This window comes from Cryptomeria japonica, chromosome 3, assembly GCF_030272615.1.
Source record: "Cryptomeria japonica chromosome 3, Sugi_1.0, whole genome shotgun sequence".
NCBI lineage: Eukaryota > Viridiplantae > Streptophyta > Pinopsida > Cupressales > Cupressaceae > Cryptomeria > Cryptomeria japonica.
Window position 1 is genome coordinate 388,378,242 of NC_081407.1, and position 20,114 is coordinate 388,398,355.

The following is a 20,114-nucleotide window of genomic DNA, read 5'->3' on the forward strand; positions in this document are numbered from 1 at the left end:
AGATGAATAGGATTATGGTGTTTCCCATTTGCAATATAATGATGAGATGATTTATGTGATGATGTTAATGCAATGTTTATGGATGGATATGCATCTAGATGGTTTGTTAAATGAATGTAATATGGATAAAAAAAATGTTATGAACAAATGTTTATTTGATAATGGGTAAAATGAATGTATATGTGAAAATGGATATAGGAAATGGTATGAACCAATGATTTGTAAACAAATGGACTTATGAATCTAAATGCTTAAATATGAGAGTGTGATGATACTATACCTAATATTTTTAATAACTGCACCTTAATGCAATTAAAAAGAGGATAATGAATGCGATGTGAAATGAATCCTAAAATGAGCATAAGAAAATACTTTAATAACTGGATGAATGAATGCAATGTTTTAATTATGAATGTATGCAATGATAAATGATAAGGGATAATGAAATGATGATGGATAATTGACCCTAAATGAATGCCTAGTAAAGGACTAAATATAATCAAAGACAATTTAATCCTACAAATAAATCGACCTATTTATGATTAATGTAATGATGCAAAATGATTCATGAAAACTAATGTCAAGAAAACAAACTATAGTTAAAAATGACACGAATGTTTAATACAAGATACAACTAAATGTTTAATGCAAGATGCAACTAAATGTTTAATGCAAGATGCAACTAAATGTGAGTATGATATGATCATGAGGAATGCAAGGTTTGTAAGACTTTGCGTGATGCGTTGATGATGTATCAGAGTACTCGATCGTGATTGTATCCAATACTAGCTTTATTGGTCATTTTTGCATGTAGATCCTACATATATGAATGAATGAATGGATGGGTGATATGCAACGGAATGCAAGATATAAACAGATGAGGCGAAATGAGGATCCATAGTGCTCTATTTTCATCATTGAGCTTTAAAATGTTGGAAGAGAATACAAGCATCTTGACATAATGATTCAAGATGACCTAAGTATTTCTTTCATGGATTTTAATATAGCAAGGTAATACAAACAACTTGATATAAGGGTCAAGTCAACTAGAGTATTGCTTGCGGAATAGACAAGGATTATTTCCTTCGTGCATGACTTGGATCGTCCTCCTTGATCTTAGGCTGATCAGATTCTGAGACAAGTGCATACCGTACTAAGAAAATAAAACCTTTATCCAAATTGGATGAGGAGGAAGCAAAGAATGAGCATTTGTACCTGTAAACAAACGGTATATACATAAAGAATAAAGAATATGGATCCTTGGTAATGGTTCATGTCCACATGGTCGAGGTATACGTTGTAGTCAGCAAGCCGTAATGATCTAGGACTGCATTTTTGCCTATGATCACGTAGCTTGGTGAACTTCCCACGTAGACACCATTAGTACATGCCCCAGAACTTCATCGGAAGTAATGCGCAAATGATACAAAACAATACTGAAAGATCCTGATACAGATAAACAAATGAATTACTCACAAATCAACCAAGTATTTGATAGCCTAAAAAAATTTTCTTGTCAAAGAAAACGTCATCTTGTCTTTGTTTTGGTAAGGAAGGATGCATCCTTGTTTTAAAGACAGTTTGGATTGTTGATGTTGATTGTTTTGGTCGAGTGATAAGCGGTCAGTTGTGTGAGTATTTTGTCAATGTTTGTTTTGGATCTGATCGGATGAATATGTACAAGGTGTTGCCATGGTTTTGTGTGATTTTTGATGGTTTTTCGCTGTTTTTGGATTTTGTGTAATAGTTTTTTTGAATGTTTTTGGTATTTTGTGAGACATTTTCCAATGTTTTTGATATTTTTGATGATTGCTTGAATGAAGAACATAATGACGCATAAGACAATGTAGAATCCACTTCCATCAATAGGTTAAGGGCATTGCCCCCAAGTGTAGACATGACTATGAAAAAGTGGGATGCAAGACGCATGAAGTACTTTTGTTGATTACAGATCAAATAACAAGCCATGGTTAGATAGATGGATGCGTGTATGAAGTAGGTGTGATCGCAACAAGTCTGAAAGATACTAGAGCCATTGCCTTTACGAGTGGCGCCTGTTTGCCAGGTTTTCACCATCGCACTTACCCAAGGTGCCACCGGAGTGGTTGCTCACCGTTTGGATGCATGATTTTTCTTTACTTTTTTGAATGTTTTTGTATTTCCTTCAGGACATTTTCTGAATGTTTTTGGTATTTTCTGATATGCAGGGGAGCCTGATGCCTTGTACACCTTAAGTATAAAACTGTTTGAGGTGCATGCTATTGATTGGATCTGCGAGCGGTTCTCCTTCTGATGTAGCCAACTGATATGCCCCGGACCTGAATACAACAGTGACAACATATGGGCCGAGCCAGTTTGATTCAAACTTGCCTTGATGTTCTCTGTTTGGTTGATTGCAAGGATTCTCTTGTAGAACAAGATCACCTACCTCAAATGTACGAGGTCTAACTCGGTGATTGTAGCTTCTGCTCATGCGCTGCTGATAGGCTTTGAGGTGATTGTATGCAGCTTGTCGCTTTTCATCGAGTAGTTCTAAGTCCTGAAGATGGGATACTCTATATGCTTCGTCATCTATCAGATTATGCAAGGAAACCCGTAATGATGGTATCTCGACCTCAATAGGCAAGATAGCTTCTGCACCATAGACCAATGAATAAGGAGTTGCACCTGTAGGGGTTCGAATGCTAGTTCGATATGCCCATAGCGCTGGATTTAGTTGAACATGCCAATCATGGCCGACATCATTGAGTGTCTTCTTTAGGATCCTCAATATGTTTTTATTGGATGCTTCGGCCTGACCATTGCCTTGTGGGTAATAGGGAGTGGAAAAGCAGTGTTGGATATGAAATTTCTCACAAAGTTCACGGACATCCTAATTTTTGAAAGGAAGACCGTTATCTGTGATGATGGACATGGGCACACCATACCGGCAGATGATGTAGTTGAGGATAAATGAGGCGATTTGCTTGCTGGTAACTTGGGTAAGTGGAACAGCTTCGATCCACTTTGTGAAATATTCGGTGGCGGTAATAATGAATTTATGGCCATTGGATGAAGATGGATGAATCTTACCCACAAGGTCAAGGCCCCATTGACAAAAAGGCCATGGTGTTGTGATTGGTTGCAATTCCTGGGCTGGTGCATGTATCAGGTCACCATGAATTTGACATTTCTTGCACTTCCTGACAAAGTAGTAGGAATCTTTTTCCATAGATGGCCAATAGTATCCAGCTCGCATGATCTTTTTGGCTAGTGATGGACCGCTTGCATGTGTCCCGCAAATTCCTTCATGTACCTCTTCCAAAGCCTTTGTTATCTCATCTTGTTCCAAACATCGAAGGAGAGTACCATCAAGACTACGTCGGTATAGGGTTTCAGCAATAATGGTATATCGAGCAGTTTGGCGAATGAAGGTTTTCCGTTGGTTATTTGATTGGTTGGGAGGAAGGGTATGATTGCGGAGATAGGTGTAGAACTCACCGTACCATGGGGATTCAGAACCGACAAGGCGACATATCATTTCAGTTTTGGGGATATCATAAGCGGGGATCCAAAGCTGTTCTACCAAGAACTCGTAGCGTGTTGAATTCTGTGGAAGATCTAGTAGAGATGCTATGGTAGCCATCGCGTCAACAGCTCGATTCTGATCTCTTGGTATTTGCTCAAAAGTGATAGTAGTAAATGATGTCTTTAGAGTGTCCACCATTTGCTTATATGGCATGAGTTTATCATCTTTGGTATGATATTCATCTGTTGCTTGCCGAATGACTAGTTGGGAATCGCCATATACTTGTAGTTCTTGTAATTTCCATTGTACGGCTAACCTAAGTCCTATGATCAAGGCCTCATACTCTGCTATGTTGTTTGTGCATGGAAATGTGAGCCTGTAAGACTTCGGGATGCTATCACCTTGAGGTGTGATAAACAAAATGCCTGCCCCCGAGCCGTGCCTAGTGTATGAACCATCAAAATATAATTTCCATGGTTGTGTTGTTGTGATCATGAATATCTCTTCATCTGGAAAATTGGAAATGAGAGGACGATCGCCTATGAGTGGTGCATCGGCCAACTTATCTGCAATAACTTGACCTTTGATAGCTTTACGGTCCACATACTCAATGTCAAATTCACTTCGAATCATTACCCATTTGGCCAAGCGGCCTGTTAATGCTGCTTTGCTAAGTAAATACTTGAGTGGATCAATCTTTGCAATGAGTTGTACCTTGTGTGTCAATAGATAGTGCCTCAGTTTAGTGGCTGCCAGGATTACTGCTAGGCAAGCTCGCTCAATAGGCGTGTAATTGAGTTCATAGCCCACCAATGTGCGAGAAATGTAGTAAACAACACACTCTTTTCCTTCTGCATTATGTTGTGCCAGCAGTACACCCAATGTTGTACTTGTTGCTGAGATATAGAGTAACAACGGTCTACTTGGATCTGGTGGCGTCAACAATGGTGGATTCATGAGATAGTCTTTAAGCGTCTGAAATGCTTGCTGGCATCGGGCATCCCACTGAAAGCGGATGTTCTTGTGTAGCAGATGTGTAAATGGGTGACACTTATCAGCCAATTGTGCAATGAATCTTCGGATGGATTGAAGTCGTCCTTGTAATGTCCTTAGTTGATTGATATTCTTTGGTGGTGGCATGTCCATGATTGCTTTTACCTTTGCTGGGTCAACCTCAATACCTTTTCTTGAGACAATGTATCCTAGAAGCTTCCCGGAGGTCACTCCAAAGACATATTTCTTTGGGTTGAGTCGAACATGGTATTGTTCCAGTCTATCAAAGATTTTATCTAAGATGTGGAGATGCCCTTCTCTAGTGAGTGATTTTGCTAGTAAGTCATCCACATAATCTTCCATCATAGTATGCATCATGTCATGGAAGATGGTGGTCATTGCTCTTTGATAGGTCGCTCCTGCATTCTTTAGACCAAAAGGCATTACATTCCAGCAGTATGTGCCCCATGGACATGTGAAGGCTGTCTTATGTTGATCTTCAGGCGCGATCTTTATCTGATTGTAGCTGGAAAAACCATCCATGAGTGAAAGCATCGCATGTCCTACTGTTAGATCCACTATGATGTCAATATTTGGTAGGGGAAAGTCATCCTTAGGACATGCCTTATTCAGATCTCTGAAGTCAATACAAATGCGGATGCCCCCTTTTGGTTTGCCGACAGGTACAATGTTGGAGATCCATTCTGCATAATCAATTGGCCTAATGAAACCAACATCTAGGAGTTTCTTGAGTTCTGTTTTGACTAGCACTGCAATCTGGGGATGCATCTTACGAAACTTCTGCTTGATAGGTTTGGCTCCTTCTGCTACGGTGAGGTGATGCATGACTAAATCAGGATCAAGCCCAGACATGTCTGCATATGACCATGCAAAGTTGATCTGACGCTACTGGAAGAACTCTATAAATTGAGGCTGTTCCTCTAGAGTGAGAAGAGATGCCAGATGTATGATATGAGGATTTTTAGGAGTCCCCACATTGTATTCTTTGGTTTCCTCAATGAGAATCGTTGATCATTCCTGTTGTACATTAGTAGGGAGAATGTCAAACCCTTCATCCTTAGGTGCCTCAGAGAGGTTTTCACCATTGGATACGCTCTTTTTACTTTTGTCGGATCAAACAGTGCCATAGTGTGGTTTTCACTGGAAGATCCATGTTTTATTGTTATATTTTTGCAGCTGAAAGGTTTGGCATCCGCCCCAAAGTATACTGCGCTATTAAGTTCAATGGCGAATCCCGCTTTGTGATCCCCGCTTGGTAGGTTATCCTGTAATTCTAAAAAGTCAATGATGGCCTCATCATTTTGGAAGAGGTCAAGACATGGGGGATTTGGTTGGTTCCATTCGATGAGTTCAGGGTGGATAATGGGCATTACTTCATCGATTAGGTTAAGTTCGTTAGAGGTATCAGTGAGGGTTAAGACAGTGTGGTGAAGGTCGTTGATGGTACTCTCCCTGTCAGAATCAGGCGTAGGATGAGACGTAGGGTCTGTGGAAGATGTTTCCGGTTCAGGAACCCAAGTGGTCTTTATCTGTGCTTCTCCGTAAACAGGGATATCTTTGCGGGGTGGAGGCGGTGATGTGTCTCCCTCATCTGAAGTGTTAAGCTGTACCGAATCAAATTCCCATTCATGTGAGTCAGTCTCTGAATCACTTTCCAGCATCCGATTGCTATACCATATTGGAATATCTTTTGAGTTAAACACTGTAGGTGTGATTGGTTTATGTACCTTTGTAGTGATCGATGTAGTAGGAAGTTTGATAGGGATCACAGAATCTGATATGGGAAGTATCGGTAAGATTGACTCAGTGACTTCTGCTGGAGCTGCTGGTGCCATAGATGTTGCTACGGGTTCTGATACAATTGTTGCTGCTAATGGTGTTGCTGATGGGATTACTGGTTCGTTTGATGGAATGAATGACATTGGTGACGGTTGCGGGGGGTTGTGAGCCTCGATGGGGCAGTCGGGATGGTGCTTGAGGCTTCTTTAATGATAAAAGGTGTCCTTTTTGCAGTAGGTTGACATAATGGTTTGCTGGGTTTTCCTTTGAATCTGAGTTTAGGAAAGATTTCTTTCTCAAAGCCTAGGCCTGTATTACCTTTGGGCTTTAATTCTGGCAGCAAAGGTTCATGTCATCCTTGTTTGCAGTATCCCAAAGCACTTTGACCATCATATCCCATTCTTTGCATAATGAGGAGGCCTTTGCCATACTGTTCTGTAGGAAGTGTAACTTTCGGTTTATCAGTGGTGATGGGATCTTTATAGATCCATTCCGCTAGGTCCTCATCTTGGGTTTCTTCCTCTTGACTCTTTCCAAGGACGAAAGGCATCAAAGCACATGCTGGCGTGATTAGTGGTTGCTGGAGTAACTGCTGTGGTTTACCATGTGTTCTAGGAGAAGTGGGGATTTGTCCCACACAAAAGAGTTGACTCAAGTTGTATTCTCCAAGACCTTCCTCTGCTACTTTCATTTTAAGCTTTTCTTGCTTGGGCATAGTGGTGTTCGAACTGGCAAGAGAGGCAGGACTTATATATGATGTGGAAGAAATGGCTTCCCTATTATTAGGAACAGTAATTTCTGGTTGATGGCTGATATTATTGCAAAAAGCAAAGGGATTTGCATCGCCCAGGGTTGTGATCTCTGTACTGTTATGTGGGAACTTGGTACATTGATGGTAGGTAGATGGAACGGCTTGCATGGCATGTATCCAAGGTCTCCCTAATAATAGATTGTATGGCAGAGGAAGGTCCAGAACCTGACAAATGATGTGCTTTACCATGGGGCCTACTCAGATTGGTAGTACCACAACTCCTTTGGATGAACGCTCCGCGTCGTCATAGGCTTTGATTGTGATCTTCTTGCGAGGATCCACTGATTCTACTGCATATCCCAATGCTGTGACCAACTGTAATGTACAAATATTCAGGCCTGCTCCATTATCGATTAAGACTCGCTTGATCCTATGCTGGTTAATAAATCCTTCGATGTGGAGTGAGGCGTTATGAGGTTACTGGAAGGAAGAGTTATCACTTTTGGAAAAAGTGAGACAAGGTGATGACTTTAGACTTCCAACCATGGCTTGAAATTGGTCTGTATTTAGGTTTGCAGGGACTGACGCCTCTTGGAGTGCTTGATCCAAGATAGTTTTATGAGATGGTGATAGGCGCAAAAGTTCTAAAATGGATATAAGCGCAGGGGTTTTGTCTAATTGTTCCACAAGATTGTACTGCTTTGGGATGGAGGTGGTGCCTTGTGGAGCTGCCTTGATGGTAACTTTGCCGTGACGCGTAACAACATTGCAATTTGAGTTGGGATTTTTGAAGGTTATTGTTGCAACTTGTTCATTGGCATCATACAGATGATTGACAGTGTAATTATACGCAGCTTGCGTATAATCAGTGGTATCAGGACCTCGTCTGGAAGTGGAAGGACCCCTTTGATCTTGTGATGGAAGTGGATTTTTGAACATCAGATGATCATTATTTATTGTTTTTGGGTCATGTCCTTCAATTTCGATTTCTCCTCGATCAATAAGATCCTGAATGAGATCCTTCAATCGGTGACAATTACTTGTCTTGTGTCCTCTCCCTTGATGGAACTCACAGTGTTCAGTATCTCTCCACCATGCCGGTTTGACCTGAGGTTCATAGTTTGATAGTTTAGGTAGAGTGACCAAATTTTGAGAAATGAGTTGTCGCAATACTGTTTCAATGGGTTCCCCTAAGGGAGTGTATGTGTGTTTCTGTTTTTGCTGACGAGGTCTAGGTTCATCATGAGATGTGATGCGACCTTGATTAGGAGGAACATTTGTGTTATTCTGAGGTGGAGGATTTTGTCCTGCAAACCGAACCACAAGTTGTGCATTTTGGATAGTCTGGGCATCCACAACCCCATCATTGACGATGTTCTTGTTTTTATTCCAGAAGTTTGGTTTATCGCTATTGAAGCGTGGGTGAGGACCATCTTTTGGTTCATTAAAGATTTTGATGAGTCCTTTCTTGATGAGTGCCCTTTCACATTTTAAACCCTTGGTGATCATATCGTTAAAAGAGTCTGTGTCTTTGACATCTAGGTGAAATTCCATTTCTTCGTTTAAGTTGGAAATGAAGATTTCCACTAGTTCTCGTTCAGGTAACTGAAGAGAACGTCTGCTAGACATTTGGCGCCATCGTTGCAGGAATACTGAGAATAGTTCACCTGGTTTTTGTTTGGTGTTGCACACATCAGCCATGGTGATGTCGCGTTCAATGTTATGAGAGTAATGAGATAGGAACTTCTGGATGAGTTCCTCAAATGTTCTAATGCCACCCGGTAGTCGGGAAAACCATGATGTGGTTGTTCCTCCCAAGCTTTGGGGAAAAAGGCGCATTAGGTAGGTGTCTTCATATGCTACTTCAAGACAAGCGGAATGAAATTCTCTGACATGATCACGAGGATCTCCCTTTCCTCTATATTTTTTGAATTTTGGTGTTTCGAACCCGCGTGGAAAGGGAAAGATTCCTATCAAATGGATAGGGACAGATGTCGTTAAGTGAGAATTGATTGGTCTTAACACCACTATGAAGTTGTTGGGCGAGATTCTCGAATTGTTGCTGCAACATCTCCATTTCATTTGGAGGAGGAGGTGGTGGGTTACCTCGAGGGATGTTATATCTGATGGGATCTCTACCCCTTTCCTCCTCATGGCGACTTTGTCTTTCTGATGCTTGTCTTAATTGGGCAAGATCAAAGTCTGAGGGGAGTTTGGCTCCTTCTTGAGCGAGTTTTAAGAAGTGAGCATCTGCATTGCTCCTGAGTATTTCGTCAAACAATCTGTTAAAGAGAGGGTTATGCTGAGCCCTTTCTATTGTTGCAGGAGTAGGAGTACTTGGGTTTTCATCATTTGCATTTCCTCCAAGTGCTTCTTGGAATTCATTGAGATTTTCCTCTTCTTCCTCTTCTATTTCTATTTCTCGTTGCCGTGACTGTGATCGGGTTTGGGCCATTTTGTTTATGAGTCTTTGTTGAAATTGCATGAAAATGATGATGAGTTTGTGTTGAAATGAGAGATTGATGGTTGGTGAATTATGTGGTATGTAGATCTCTTTAGCACTTTTAAGGTAGATGTAACCGAAATTCCTTCTTCGAATTTGCTTGCTTGTTTGATAAGTTTGGATGTGATAAGGTGTAGAGAAATCTGAGATGTGTTACAGATTTAACTACCTAGTAATTAGAGGATTCACTCATGAACTAGTTTTAACCTACGTAGATGTGTCTCTTAGGATGAGCTTATCCTAGATGTAGAAACAATCTAAAAAGTGATATGATGTGTTTGATTTTAAGCAATATCTAAAAAGGAATCTTGGGACAAGAATCTCTTAATGTTTTGAGAGTTGGGATGGATTGATGATGAAGTGATTATGTATGAGTGAGATGATGGAAAAATGTTTTCAACTTCAATAAAAACTTTGTGTTACAAATGGGACAAACTCTATCTCTTCCCTTTCCGGTGTTGATGGTATTTCTCGAGCTGTGTTGTAGGTGATGCAGACGTTTGGGAAGAAGTTGGGATTAATCTTTCCTCCTTGATTTTTGTGATAACTTAGAGCTCTATATTGCATAAAAGCTCTGCGGTTCAATGATTCTGAATCAAACTCGTTTGTTTTTCCTTGAAGGTATAGACGCATGCGATGTAGAAAGACTCTATGTGAGACAAAAATTTGTCTATGGAGATAGAAGAATTTCCTTCGTTTGATCAAAGCCTTTGAGCTTAATGGTCTTCTTTTCAAGTTGATATTCTGATGACGCTTCTTCTTTCGCAAGATGTGAAGAATGGTCATAAAATTTTGACTCTGTTGTAGTTTGCACTTTGTTGATGTGTTTGGTTGTTTTGAGAAATGTTGGATGAATACTTTGTTTTTGGGAAGTGGTTTTCTGATTTTTTTCCTTGACAAGAAAACAAAGCAAGCACACAAACACAAGATTGTAGCCTCAAAGGCACAAATGAGTATGGGTCTAGATCAACCCAATCCTTGGACTTGTATATGACCCTTCCTTTAGATGTATTTTAAGGTGTATTTCCAAAGCCTGAAGTCAGCTCAATTGACACTAGGCCTGTAAAACGAACACACTTCAAACACTTTTTATCCCTAAGGTCAAATGGCCAGTTGTGATAAATTTAGCCCACATCTTGATATTTCTTCGCCTTTGGTACTACATACTTTATGAATTCTACCGTGGCAGGTAAGGATGTGATATACTAAGTCTTGCATGAGCATAACAAATAGATGATCCCTATGATGGGGGAGTCACCACTTTTATCAAGCCACAAGTGACTTTTCAAAAAGCTATGTTTCTACTCAAGGAAATATGTATGGTGAGTATCTTGGGAGCAAAACCATCTATGCTCTTGCACTAAATTATATCTCAAATATCGTCAATCAATAGAACGGGTGGGCTACTACTTAAAGGTGTTTAGTCATGTTCGATGTTTTTGGACATAAGTTCATTCTGCAGTGACTCACTTAAGAGCCTTGTAACTAGTGGTGGGGCCCATTTGTCCTTTCAGCCAGTTACACTGTAGGAACAACTATACCCAAGGCTACAGCTTTTGCTCTCACCTGATTTCTATAGCGGCTCGAAGGATTTACCACGCGAGGTCGTTCCCAAGAATGATGTGTCTCTTGGCAGGCCTCTCTTAAAAAGATAAAAATTTTGAGCGTTACTAACACTTTTCTCTTGCACCTAGGACCACGAGAGCCAAGGGAGAGGATAGTGTGTGTTAGAGGTAGGACCACTCGACTGACCTTTGTGCACAAGCGTGCCAAACACCAAATTCACTTGTTCTTTTTAATCCATCATTGCAATGTGATTTAACTATTTGGAGATGTTGCTCCAACAGTCATGGTGTTCTTTTTAACTTCAAAAACAATGTGTTTTGTAATCTAGAATTCGGAAATCCTGGTCAACTTAATGAAAAACACGTTTGCATGTAGTAAAATCGCTTGCAACAAAATCAAAACAAGTGGATTGTGTATTTTATTTGCACCAAAATTTGAAGTGTGGTTTGTAAATTCTTTAGTTTGATGCAAGAAAAGAAACTTTGTGTGTTGATTTTAAGCACCAAAAATAAAGATGAATCCTAACTAGAAAATGATGGAAATTTGTTTTTGTTCAAGTTTTAAAAGCACCAAAATGAAAATTTTATGATTTTTAGGGGTGAGTTTTAACCTGCAAAAACCACAATTTGTTAGTAAAATTTACGTCCTAGGGGGGGCTTCCACAAGCCTAAGATATTCAATTTTTCGGTTACAAAGCGACTTGGACAACACTCTGTCGCAATAGCGCTAGTCTGTGTTTTTACAGAAGCCCTATTTTACACAGTAGCGCTAGTCTGCATTTAAATAGAAGCGCTAATTTATACAGTAGCACTTAAAGAACAGAAGAGACAGAAAGGCAAAAGTGCTAGAAGTGTTCCAATAGCGCCAGAATAATCGCAGAAGCGCTAAAACAATTCCAAAAGCGCCGAAACTTTTACAATAGCACTATTGTATAAACAATAGCGCTAAAAGAAAAATTGTTGGTAGGGCTAGAACGTGTTCAATAGCACCGAAGCGTGACCTGTGTGGCACTTTCAACAAACAAATATGTTAGTTTTTACAAAAAAAAAAGGATTTTTTTTTGGTGGTTCGTTTCACGTCGGGTTCACCAAATGATGCCCTGCTAAATGGCACAAGGTTAACAAATGATAAACAACACCAAAAAGACACAAAACCGTTAGTGTTAGCCAATCAAAAACTAATCTACAAAAGGCATACCAAAAGAGACACTAAAAGCATGCTAATGTATCTAATAAATGAAACAAAGATTATGAGGCATCTCCAACTGCCTCTTAGCAATGCCTTAGCTCCTTCTCCCTTGTTCCTCTCCTCTCCAAGTTCCAAAATAGTGTAGCTCTCAGCAGCTTTTTGCACTATGGATGCTTATGGAGGATTGAGATTGTAGTATAGCTCTAAATGTGAAATGAAAAGCTAATACTAATCTATTGATGCTAAAATGATATATTTTAACCAAAATAACAAGATATGAGTTAATTATGCTAAAATGCTCTCTAAAAATGTCTATAGCCTAAATGCATACAAGTTTTCATGATCTGGTGTATGAAGGAATGGGCTCTATTTATAGGAAAAATGGAGCAATGGATGGCCAGGATTGAAGGGTTTAATCAAGGGTCAAGCTTGAAAGTTGGGGATCCATGTGCACAATTTGCACCAATAAAATGGTGACAAGTGTCAACATAGGGTTGGGTTGAGAGAGGGGGTTGGAGGCATTAAAGGCCTAAGAAGACCTCATGGTTATCTAGAAGGCTAAGGGTCAAGTCTAAGTTAAGATTACCCATTGGATTAAGAGTTAATCCAAGGATAAACCTTTGTGCAAATGATTAAGAGATAATCATGGTCAAAGCATTAAAGGCTTGATGAGACCCTTGGGTTAGGTAGAGGTTGAGTCAAAACAAATGTTTTAACCATGTGGGAGGGTTTGGGTTAACCATTAATGGTTATTGGAGACTTTGGGGATTAAGTGGTTGAAAGTTGGAAGCCTTTAATGGCTATCAAAGACTTTGAGGATTTAAGTGGTTGAAGGTTGAAAACCTTTAATGGTTATCCAAGACTTTTAGGCTTTTGAGAAGTGACTCCATTTTGCTTAGGAATGTGACAATAATTAGGGGATGGATTAGGCTAATTAGGAAGGGGTTAGAAGAATCTAGAAGGGGATTAGATTTTGCAAGTGGATTTGGTGGGTGAGGGAAAATAGGATTTTATTAAAATAAAAATTCATTTATTTCAATAAATGTGTGCAAGTTGCATTTGTAGGAAAATGCAAGTGGGGTGGGGATAATGATTTAAATAAATGTTTTATTTAATTTATTTAAAAGAGGAAAAGAGAATTTAATTAAATAAATAGATTTTATTTATTTAATTTGAATGGAATTTGATTTAATGAATGAATTAAAATAAATTGAATAATTTATTTAATTAATAGAAGAATGTTTGGGGATGAATTAATTAAATTTTAATTTAATTAACTGATGGCTAGTAGATTTTTAATCAAATAAATAGCGAATATTTATTTAATTAAGCTGGACAGATTTGTGTGACTACACATAATAAAGGAAACCGCTAGGAGATGCTATAGACATAGGACCACATAGATTTGAATGGATAAGCTCTAACTTTTATTTATCCCTACTATCAATTTTATGAAATGGGACTCTTCACATTCTTACCCATTGCACAACCTTTACAAACATAATCATGAGATAAAATGAGTTTAGGCATACCTTTAACCATTTTACCAAGAGTGGGGAGAGCTTGGAAGTGCAGATGTCCAAGTCTTCTATGCCATAGCTCGCATGATTTAGGAGCCTCATGAATGAGAGCTTGAATTGGGTTAGCTGCAAGCTTATACAAACTATCACATCTATTTCCAATAACACGAGCATATTTGAAACTAGATTTCTTAGACCAAGCAAGTAATTTACGTTCAGAAAATGCTACTTGCAAACACGTATCTTCTAAAGCAGAAATGGAAATAAGATTTCTTTTAATTCCAAGTACAAAAAGAATATCACTGAGTTGTAAGGAAATACCAGAATCTAGTTTTAAAGTAGTACCAGAACCTTTTACCGAATATCGAGCATCATCACTGATTACCACATGATGGTTGGTATCCTTTTCTATCAGATCTGAAAGATGCTCACGGTAACTTGAAATGTTTCTGGAGGCTCCACTGTCAATTATCCAAGTATCACTGTCTGTAGGAAAATTGCTCGATAGAACAAAGATAAGAAGATAGTCCTCATTTTGTTCAGCGACTTCATTTAAATTGGCTTCCCTTTCCTTAGGATCATTCTGACAATTTGTAATATAGTGACCATACTTATCACATCTGAAACAACGAATGTGGGAGGAATCTCTTGACTTCTTTCTTGAATCGTAGGAAGAGGGTCTAAAATCTTTGCTTCTCTTTTCTTTCTTCCAATGCCTACCTTTCCTAGACTTAGCTATGAGAACATGATTATCATCTTTGTGAGAGTTCTTGTGTTTTCCTCTTACCTCAATGTGAGATTCCTCTTCAATGCAATCAGGTTGGAGACACTCAAAGTTGGGTCATTCAACTCTTCCACCAATGCTATGATTGAATGGTTCCCATTCATCAGGTAGACCATTTAATGCAATCATAACAAGATCTTTATCTGAAATTTGGCAATCAAGAGTACTTAGCTTATCCTTCCGTTCATTGATCTTCATGAAGTAGGCCATGATTGAGTCTTCTTCTTGCATTTTGATGTGAGGTAGCTGCTACCTTAGAGCAAGAGCCTTGCTGAGGTGGTTAACTTCATACATTCCTTCCAAGTGTTTGATCATTTCCCTCGCTGAAGAAAATTTTGATATGACGGTGACAAGATGATTCTTGACTGATACAATTATGATCTTCTTGGCCTTGAGAGAGTCTTTCTTGATAGCTTCAGTTCTTCAACATCTTCAGGAGGGGACAACCTTTCTTCTTCTACAAACTTAAGCAACTCATTCTCTTCAAGAATCAATAGAATACAGACTTTCCAAGAAGCAAAGTCAAGGGCTCCATCGAGTCTATCTTCAGCCCTCAAACCTGACATTTTAACTTGAAAACAAACAACAACTAGATGCAACCAAATAATTTATTGAAATATGAAGTTAGTAAAACCTTAGCTCTGATACCATGTTAGTTTTTGTGTCTCAGACCAACAATTAGACTTTCAGTATTTAATTTTATATTAACATTAAATGATAAGCAAGTAAATGAAAGAAAGAAAAACAAGTGCAAAAGAGACCAACTCAATTACCTTGGGAAAACCTCCAAGGAGGAAAAACCCAACACTAAAGACCCATAGGTCAGATTATGTATTCAATTCTGAATTACAACAATAGAATACTTAGCTCAAATCATGTGACTCAGATCTGGGATCTTCAAACTGCACACTTGAATGAATCAGATCTAACCTTTTCATACACCAGGTTTGCACTTCTATATTCACCAGGTCTTCTCTTTAATGCACCATCTAACAACAATAAGGAGCACCAAAATTTGCTATATCTTCCTTGGATAAATTTGCCAAGTTCACCTTTTATTTTCGCACACCAAGGATAAGATGAATTTCGCTAAGAGCATGAATGAATGATTGATTTTAAACTTGCCAAATAGCCTTTATTTATATGGTGCATATACCCTTTTAAGTTATCTTTATTTAAATATATATTTGGTGCCAATTTGGTTTAGAGTGTGGCATGTTCATTATAGGGCTGACCCTATTTAGGAGCACACTATCTTCTTTGGCGTGAAGGGTCCAGCCCTACATGTTACCCTTTGGCAAAAGGGCCCAGCCCTTTAGGGATTCAGATGTTGCCTTAGGTAATCCGAATCCCCCTTTTTCTGAGCCTAGTTACAAACAACATGAAGCTCTACACAATTAACTAATTCTTGAATATTTGATTAATTGTTAATTTGTTCCTCAAACATAGACAGTAACTTAAATGGAGTAATCATATAATCAAAATCATATAGGCATCATTTGTATCCAAACAACATAATTACTTTTTATAACGTATAAATAAAATATTAATATTATTTTCATGTATTATTCTTTGATGTGCATCATCTAAGGATTCTAGGGAGGTACAATTCTATTGAATGATCTTGAGAAGCTTTCACTTGTTCTTCATTAATTGAATCTAATATGTATATTTGGTATACCATCCACCATAAGAAACCAATCACTTGCATAGACCCTCCATATTATTATTCATATCTAACAAAAAATTCTTTAGCTTCATAAACTTTTCTAGTATCTCTTTTTGAAACATTGTATTTTGAGACTATATGATTATGTTGAATTGTATTTTTTGATATATCATTGTGCTTTATGTAGATTGCAAGATTGAGTTTCTAGTATTAGTGTATGGAAGTTCGGGAAATACATGTTAGCTATACTTACAATTAAGAAGATGTTTGATGTCCTGATCTAGTGTAGTAGGTTAGTTAGTTACACATGCATTAGCAAATAGGATTGTGCATCTCATGACATAGTTCCATATCACATCAAGTGACCAACAAGATCGAGATTTTGGCATGTTTTCCATGTGTTTGCATGATTCATTAATTATAATGGGTAAGTCCTCTAGGGTTTTATTCACAAATATTTTCAATCCATTTTGTGTTTGATATTGAATGATCATGTTCATCATGAAATAATTGAACTAGGATGTTTCAAAAAAATGATTATCATGATAAGATATCATGTTTATTTTAGATATCCATGCATATGTGCTTGTGAGAATAATCTAGCATGTCAATTAATCCTTTTGTCACATATTCATTTATTGAAGATGTACTAGTTCAAGGCCAAATTATTGTTTACCAAGCTCTATGTTAGGATTATTTATCCAATTATGCATTATTTCAAACTCTCTCAGGACATTGAATGGTTTGATAGCCATCATTGAAGAGTGATATACAACATTCCCTTCATATGTCTTAATTGCTAAAGCCCCAAGTACAAATTTAAATTTCTATTGCAATCCAAATGAAGAAAGATAATAGTTTCATAGGCATTTATAGTGGCTTTAGGTGGAAGATATTTTAGAGATGTTTCATCAATCTTCTAACTCTTTTTGAGCATTGGATGGTTCCACAATCATAGATAAAGTGTGATTTGCAATATTTCCTTCATATTTCTTAATGGTTTGACCTACAAGTATATATGCTCATCTAGATCTATATTCAACTCCATGCTAAGAGACTTGATTTTATCAAAGACATTTGTAGTGGTACTACGTGGGAGATCTTTTAATGCCATTTTGTCAATCTTCACATCCCAATAAAACTTATCATATCACACCCTTATATCTAAGAGCTTCATAAACTCACTACCTACCTCATACTTAGGTGAAATTCCTCCTAATTGATATTTTCATTAATTAGAATAATAGTTCACATGTCTAATATATGATGTGGTAAAATTCTTTCAATTTATTTTACACGTGGCATGCCCTTTATACTAGAAAAATCAAGAACACCTACGTTTGCCAAATAGAAAACATGAATAGTGTTTATATTATTGAGAGTTTATTTTCAATGTATTACAATATGATTTTTATAAAGCTTTTCCATCATAATTTCTAGAACAACCAACCGGCGAGAAAGTAACTAATTATTTAACAACAACAATAAACTAGTAAAAAACTACTTGTCATTAAGGTGACTTTACTACCCTAAACCTTAATATTCCAACAACCCCCTTAAGGTTTGCATTCCGTAACACAAAACATGTTGATTGCGACAAGAAAAACATATTCTTTAGAAAAAATTTCTTTGGAAAACAAATTAATCCTAAATCAAGTGTAACTCCATCGAGTTGCCTTGGAACACTCAAAAAAGTGTAGCTCTTGAGTTGAATTCTTGAGTTCTTGGATTACCACCTCACTGAATTCTCAAATCATAGATCCCTCAAATTATTTGACAACAATACATTGCTCCATCGAGTTATCGCATGACCCTCAAAAGGGTATATAGTTCCCTAGATCCATAGATTCCCAGACTATCTAGGCAACAAGTCATATTAAGTTCACCAAATCCCTTAACTATCTTAAAAAATTAAACCTCACAATATATGCAATCTTAGATCAACATTCAAAAGCAAAGAAAAAATAACTTGTATGAAAATCTCCCAACCTCTGATGCCACCAACCTCCAATATAATTTGATGGACTTGAAAAGCATTGAGAGGGGGGGGGGGGGGTGAATCAGTGACACCAAAAACCAAACTACTTTAAACACTAACCGGTAGATGAACTTAACAAAGCTTTTAAACACAATGCATGTAATCCAAAATGATATAACAACATCCACAAAAAGTAAAGCATCCACCATAACACAAGTGTTTATACGTGGAAAACCCAAATAGGTAAAAATCACGGTGAGATGGAACTCACAAGTTAACTATCTGTAGTAATAGATAATTGTCCGGTTAAGGTCTACAAAATGCTCTGCTAGGAGCGAATATTGTTAGAGATCCCAAAGCTTGACTAGAAGTTTATACCCTGTTAGGAGTAACCTCAGTGGAGGATTTCTGAATCCAAACTAATGGATCACCTTGCTAGAGGATTTATACATTGAATCTTGTTAGAGCTTACCCGGTTAAGGGATTTGATTTTGCTGTAATGGTTAGAAAACAACAAGAATGGTTTGATCTATTCTGAGTAGCACAATACTTGTTTGATCAGATCCTTCTAAGCACATTCAACACTACTCTTCAACACACTATTCAGCTTAACACTTATCACTCTTCAACAAAAACTTTCACTCTTCATGCATAACATCATCTTAAAAAGATTTACTGAGATCTCAATATATAGACATTCAAATTTCATGTCGGCCTAAGGAAATCATGACATAATTTCCTAGGTGCAGTGTATCTAGACAAGTGATCATAACTCATCACAAAAATGACCACCAAGTAGTTGGTGCTGGTAACTCATCACAGAAATAACCAAATACCGGTTGGAACAATCAATACCGGTTTGAATAAAACGTATGAACCGTTGTCCTTGAATCTCTGCTTGATCTCCATCTTCATCTTCATCTTGATGCTGACTTAGTATAACCACAGGTTGTCTCTTATGCACATACCAGTTGACACAAAGTACCAGTTAGGGATTAACCACAAGCTATACCGGTTGATAGTGTAAACAATTGAAGTTATACCAGTAGTCAATATAATCATATGTGTGTGTGAGAGTGTTTCATCAATGACAACAAGTGATGAATACATTACAATCATCATCAAGCCAACATAATTATATTATATTTTATCCATTTAATATTGCATATGATTCTTTGGAGGCCTCACTAAGTGTAGTACAAATGGTGGGAATACAAGCACTATATCTAGCCATGTTTGAATGACAAAAATTTACATGTTAATTTTAACTGATAATACACCTATTTACAAAACGTTAAGAAAAATCACCAATCTAACAAAAATACCAAAATGCCTTATAACCTTTAATTCATTGTATAAACAAAAAATAGACCCTTCAAATATTTAATACCCTTAATCATGCCACTCCAAAACAAAAAATCAATCCATATAATAATTTTAAAAAGAATTTGTAAATTAAATCTAATTTATTTATTATTTGCACTAAATGTTCTTACCATGTTGCACTCTTGTTGTTTAAAATGTTAAAAATTTGATCATTGTGATGTCCATTTTATTGAAGGTTTTCCCTATGCAAAAATCTAGTGCTTGCAAATTAATTATGAGAGAAACTACCAATTTTGAAAGGCTCAAAGAAGTATTAGAAAAACACTGATGGAAGAGTCAATATTGAAGTTGGAGAAGAAGAATGAAAGAAGAGTGCATCTTCTTGAGAACTTATTTGTCCACTCTCATTGTATTAAAAAATATTTCTCATCTTTATATAAATTTGGAAATGGCTCACATTTTTTTTTATCGCATATGAAGTTCCTTCCAAAATTTTTACTCTATAAATCTATTGCAAAAATCATGTCA